Source organism: Chaetura pelagica, unplaced genomic scaffold (genome assembly GCF_000747805.2).
Source record: "Chaetura pelagica isolate M959 unplaced genomic scaffold, ChaPel_1.0 scaffold36, whole genome shotgun sequence".
Taxonomy (NCBI): Eukaryota; Metazoa; Chordata; class Aves; order Apodiformes; family Apodidae; genus Chaetura; species Chaetura pelagica.
Genome location: NW_009953726.1, coordinates 1,572,006 through 1,578,755, shown reverse-complemented (window position 1 = coordinate 1,578,755; position 6,750 = coordinate 1,572,006).

Genomic DNA, 6,750 nt, shown 5'->3' with positions numbered 1-6,750 from the left:
GGTCGCTGTATCATCAGCGCCAGGCTGCTGCTGCCGCTGCCCTGAATAAAGCATTGCTCGTGCTTGCTGCTCTTCCCACTACACATCGGCTCCCTTTTCTTCCCTGCCTCGCGTGCCATCCTCCCTCCTGCTTTCCCTCCCTCCCGTCTCTCAAGGACTCCTGGCAGCCTCCGGTTGTTACAGATCTGTGTTACTGTGGCCCATGGGATGTGACACGTGGGGCATCTGTAACTTGTATCAGGTGCTGTGTGTGTGCGGATTTAAGGGAAGGCTCTCTGTCCTCCTTTCACCTCAGTCCTCTCCCTGTTTCCCCTCCCCTGAAATTGGGTCATTTTTCCTTCTTTTTGCCTGAGAGCTGCTGGAGCAGTTGGGAGGTGGAGCAGGTGCACACTTCATGGCTTATTCAAAGTGTACAGAGAAAAAACTTGGAGCAAGCTTGTCTGAGGGTTTCTCACAACCTTTGTCAGGTCAGCAACTTCATGTTCCTTATACCTCTGCTTCCTTCTTTTAGGGTGCCCTGTGTCCAGTCTGTCCTCTTCCCTTCCTTCCATCATTCCTACATTTCCCTCACTCTCAGCTTTTGGTGCAATCTCCCTTCACAGGACAGACAAAGATGAAGGTGCCATGTGCCGGATCTTGGCTAGTTATTGCAACTGTTGGCCAAGCTTACACAACTGTAGCTCGGTGGGCACGTCTGTTTATACCTCTGTTTGAAATGCAATACCTGCAGGAGGGACACTCGTGGTCTCTGGCGCCTGGTTAGATGAGTCATGGGCTTCAGCCACTTCTGGGATGGCTTTATAGCTCCAGGAAGGAGCTGCGTGGCAGCTGTTAATGCTGTCCACAGCATCAGTATCCTCCATCCCACAAACACACATGCAGCCACCTCGCTCTGAAATCAGGGCAGCCTAAATAATTGATTTCTAAGGCAGAAGAAGGCACGTCATAGCAGGAGGGGACGTGGAGTGAGTGTGTGGTGGCAGGGGAGCAGAGGCCCTGGCATCTGCCAGTGAGGGCGATGGGGACAAGTTGAAGCAGAGAGGGATGGGCAGGGACCCATGGGAGGAGCAGTGAAAAATCAGCAGTGACCACAAGAAAGGTATTGCCCTGTACTGATGAGTACGGTGGCAATGTTTGAGCCTCCCTTGTGCCATATGCTGTACAAATATGAATTCAGAAGTGTATAAATGAAGTTTGTTCTTCGTTTCTTCATAATCAAGGGTAATGAATGATACTTGTCTTTTTACTCTAATTATCTATAAAAACATAACTCAAAGTTCCTTTATTAAAACACTTCTTTACAAATAACCTCAGGAAACTGTGTTTTAAGTGCCATTGTTATTGTATCTTACTGAGAATTGATCACGATGATTTAAGAAGGGCAAAAATATATATATTTATTTTTTTTCTGCAACAGAAACTGATCAAAAGTTAGTTAAAATAAATGAGAACTTTGTTGGTGTCAGTAGCACTCGGCTGGTCCTGTAGTGAGCTAGCTACTTTTTATTTATTTGTCAGGCAAAGATTTTAAGTATAGACACAATGAAGTCATTCAAGAAGTGGCATGCATTGCTGGCTAATGATCTAATAGTTTGAAAATGCTTTATCTCCCTAGTCGTTAATTTTTAGTTTTGTGGTATAAGGGAAAGTAACGAAAGAAAAAATGGCTACCATTGGTTTATTTGGAGTTTTTAACTCCTGGTTTTATGTTATTTTGTCTTATAGGGTGTTGGACAAACTTCTTTCTTGTTTCAGGAGGAAAATTATTTTTTTCAGGAGAAAAATGTGCCATAGTTTAGTCCTTTTACTGAGTTCCTTATACACATTGTAAAACCCCTTTAGTAGTAATTAATTCCATAAACAGAGAGTTCAGCTCTGCTTTGTTTTCTTGCCATCAAATTGTAGAAATGAATTAAAGAAAAAATCTCAAAGAGGCCATGAAGAAGCACAGCTTACAAAATCAGGTATAAAGAGCCTCATTCATTTTGTTTTATCTGTAGTATAGGGATATGCCCTTACTCCATGAATCATCTCCTGACATCTGTTTGCAGTGCTGTTTTCTTAGCAACTGTGGCTCTGTTTTAGATCTGGACTCAATGGCTGGGTTTGTACGGAGAGATGGAAGAGACGATCCAAACTCTTCTTAGCACAGCAAGGCCTTTCAGCCTATTTACCCAAATTCTTTTCTTCCCCGGGGCACAATAAATACTGGCTTTAAAAGTCTACCAGCTGAGATGCTTATTCACTGTATGTGCAGAGAGATGCTTATCTGTTCCTTACCACAACTGAAGAGTTTGCCCAAGATCATCTGGCAGTGTGGGAGAGCACCTCTCAGGTTGTGATGGGCTGTGTTTTTTCTCATGTTGAAGGAATGAGCTGTGTGTGCCACCACACTTGCCGTGGCTTTCCCAGTGTTTATTTGGAACTGTCATTGGACTTTTAGATGTGGGAGACGATGTGGTGTTGGAGGAACCTGAAAAAGTAGACAGTGATGGCAACGACCCACTCTTAGCAACGTGCCTGTTTGAACAAGTAGCTGGATTAGGTGGTGGGATTATACTTGTAGAGTGTGCAGTTCTGTATGGGTAATGCTTCAAGTCTGTATCCATAAGCTGTGATTAAAAGGAAGGTGACATTTCATACACCTCTCACCTAATCTTTCTTTGCCTGAATTTCATCCCTGGCCAGTGTGGGTGGAAGACTCCTGTAACTGAGAAAGAGGTGGCCATGTAGCTACTAGGAGATCAGGTTGATCTGATTTTTTCCAGCTGTGCTCTATGGAGGGGACAGAGACTTGACTTGGGTCTGGGAGAGCCTTTTACTTCAGCTGATGTGGATGAGTTGGTCTGGAGTGTAAATATATGTTTGTGAGTACAAGTGGTATGTCCGTGCTAAGGGACAGGCTAAGTTCACCTCACTCACTCCTGTGCCAACATGTGTCTTCCCCAGGAGGAGCAGGAGATTACACCTGCAGTAGCACCTGCAACCACTGGACTATGAATCAAAAAATATAGTGTATAGGCATGGATTTGACTGCTTTACCCTTCCTGGGCTGACTTGCATCCCATGGAGCATGAAGGGTGTCAGCAGCAAGTAGTCATGAAAAGGATGAATATGTTTTGGTTTGGGATAATACTGAGAGGGCAGAGACCCCCGGTATCTGGAGCATTTTGTCTGCAAAGGGATTGCAGAATTGAGATGGGAAGGCTTAACAGTGTCTCTGAATACCAGCCAGCTTCCTATGACCTTCATGGATCACACACAAGTTCTGGTGTTAGTGAGGAGAGAAAGAAGATAGCCTTTGTAGATCACTTAAATCACAGGGTTCACAGCAGGAGATGAAGAAAGCTGCTTCTATGGAGATGCCAAAGGGCCAGGACAGGGGCAAAAGAGGGAGTGGGGTAAAAACTTCTCTTTAGCTGAGCTGGGCACACAGGAAGGGAGCAGAAAGCTGCCCTGGGGAAAGTACTGGTGCAGAACAGGCTGTTATCTCCCCACTAGAGGAAATGGGGCAGAGCTTTGACTCTGGGCTTGACTTTGGTCTCTGGTCTCTCGTAGGGAGACATGTTTGCTTTCTAACCTTCCTGCAGCCTGCTGATAACTCCTGACACAATGCAGTTGCACAGATTGGCTCAAGAGGTTTTTAAGGAATTGCTGATCCTGATACAAATAGTACTGTTGGTGGTCAGGGATGAGGAAGGAGAGTAAAGAATAGTATTGGTTGGTTGAGCTTCAAGACTCAGGCTGTAAGTTCTATCAAAGGAAGTGACAATTAAGACAGAAAACAAAGCACTTGTAATTACTTTAATGGAAGTGTAGGGAGGAGGCAGAAATGCATGAAGGGTGTCAGCAGCAAGTAGTCATGAAAAGGATGAATATGTTTTGGTTTGGGATAATACTGAGAGGGCAGAGACCCCCGGTATCTGGAGCATTTTGTCTGCAAAGGGATTGCAGAATTGAGATGGGAAGGCTTAACAGTGTCTCTGAATACCAGCCAGCTTCCTATGACCTTCATGGATCACACACAAGTTCTGGTGTTAGTGAGGAGAGAAAGAAGATAGCCTTTGTAGATCACTTAAATCACAGGGTTCACAGCAGGAGATGAAGAAAGCTGCTTCTATGGAGATGCCAAAGGGCCAGGACAGGGGCAAAAGAGGGAGTGGGGTAAAAACTTCTCTTTAGCTGAGCTGGGCACACAGGAAGGGAGCAGAAAGCTGCCCTGGGGAAAGTACTGGTGCAGAACAGGCTGTTATCTCCCCACTAGAGGAAATGGGGCAGAGCTTTGACTCTGGGCTTGACTTTGGTCTCTGGTCTCTCGTAGGGAGACATGTTTGCTTTCTAACCTTCCTGCAGCCTGCTGATAACTCCTGACACAATGCAGTTGCACAGATTGGCTCAAGAGGTTTTTAAGGAATTGCTGATCCTGATACAAATAGTACTGTTGGTGGTCAGGGATGAGGAAGGAGAGTAAAGAATAGTATTGGTTGGTTGAGCTTCAAGACTCAGGCTGTAAGTTCTATCAAAGGAAGTGACAATTAAGACAGAAAACAAAGCACTTGTAATTACTTTAATGGAAGTGTAGGGAGGAGGCAGAAATATGTGTTTTACAGGAAAAAGTTCTGCTTTCTGAATCTTTTGCCCTGTTGGTTGCCAGGAAGGGGTGAGGCAGTGAAGGAGGGAATGAATATGCTGCTGAACATGCTTTGTCGGTCTGCAGCAAATGGCCTGTGTGCGGTGAAGCCATGGAGTACATGAAGTACAATGGCCATAAAGTGGTTGTAAAGACACTTCAGAAATGGGTTCAGTTCAGTCTGTATTACTGATTCTTCTGTTTCATTTTGGATTGTTTTTTTTGTTGCTAATAACCACCTAAATGATGCAGGAAGAGAAGTGAAAGCTGTCCCATGAGCAGCATGGCCGGCTTCTTGGAGGCTGTTGTGTAGTGACCAACCTGGAGCTTTGCTTGCAGGAATATTTGGTGAAAACTTCAAGTCCAATGGCTAAATTAAACTCTTCCATCAAAGTCAGGCCCTCTCGTTGAAGGTGGTTGCATGTTGTCTAATTACAAGATGTTTATGAGGTAGGGAAGCACAGAGCACTTGCACAATGGGTCTCTGGTAGAGATGCACTTTCTCAAGTAAGTGTAAATCAAGGGGGTTGCTTCTTTGCTTACTGCTTTTTGTCCAACTTAAAAGGGTGAGATTCATCTTGTCAAACTACAGCATAACTATCTGCATCAGAGACTGTTATCCAGACTCCTTTCATAGTCACTGGAGGGGAGCAAGCACTTTTGGGCCATGATTCATCCAGTCCGAGTTGGACATCTAAAAATACATCGGACAAACTGCCCTAAAAGTGCCTGTTTCTTTTCATTGTTTCTGCAGAGTTCAAACAATGAGTGCGCATGGAGGCATCTCTCATGTAGCTGTTCAGCGTCAGGAGACCTGAATCTCGGCCAAAGTGTCTAATATCCCAGCAGAGATTTTAGGAGGGCCCCTGGTGTCCTCATTTTTACTAGGCTCGGTGTCGGTGTAGGTTGCGTGGTGCAAGGTGGTGTGCCTGGAGGGCTTTACCTGATCCTGGAGAGCAGACAGCAATGTCCAGTTCAAAGACATCCTCCTCTCCTGGTCAGACAGTGGATTCAGAACAGCTTCGGGCTGGACCCGCAGCGCCAGACAATCTTCTGCTATAAATAAGAGGTCGTAGGGGATTTGCAGAGTGGCTTTTTCAAGGTCGCACATCAGGTTAGTGGCAGGGGTGGAAGGAATGGGGGCGAGTACAGGCTCCCAGAGGTGTGCTGCTTCCCCTCCCTGTGCTCCTCACAGCTGCCGAGCGATCTGCTGCTCTCCCTGGGGCGAGACCGGCCGCCTGGCGCTTGGTGTTGGACCGCACCCGGTAGGCACTCATTTCCTTTCTGTGAAAACTTTTAGCAAAATTATATAGGCTGTTACTCAACCTCCTTTCCCTGTCTTTTCTCTTCCAAAAAAACATACTTCCGGCACATAATTGAATTGTTGTGTTTCCACTGGGTTGGGGTGGATGATTGTGTGTGTGTTCTCTCGATCTACATGAAGTGGCTAAACATTGAAAGAGAAAATGTGCTTCACTTCAGGATTCCAGTGGCCTAAGACAGCATGAGTGATTATTCAGTGGTGTGCAGATGATGTGTGGAAACTCTTTAAACTGACGTGTCTAAAACTTATAACACATATATAAATGTGAGGCTCAGGGAGCTCTGGAGCCACACAGGGAGCTGGTCTGACCTGGTCTGCTCTGAAGTGGAGCTGCTGCTGCTGTGTTAGTTAGGGGCATGGAAAGATAAATCACCAGCTCTTCTGGAAAATGCCAAACTTATCTGCACAGGTAAACCAGGTAGGTTAAGGATAAAATTCCTCTTGTGTGGAGAGCTAGTATACAGCAGAAAGATTTCATTTGCTAAATGAGCTGTGTCTAGGAGGAGAATCTGTTAAAGGAATTTGTTTGTAATAGCAGAGATATGAAGTATAGGAAAGTACCAAGTGTTAAATGGATCCTGTGCACTTCTGATTTCAAACAAATACCAAAGCACTTGCCTATCTTTTTTGATACTTGAGAAATCATATAATGGAAGTGAAATAGAAAGAACCTGTTGTCTGAGCCGGGATTTGATTCTTGAAGTTCTGCTTAGAGGGGGTCTGTGAGTGAACTCAAAGAGGTGAAGCAAGTTGCAATTTGATTCCAGAGAGAACAACTGGGGAGAGGAGGGAAAGA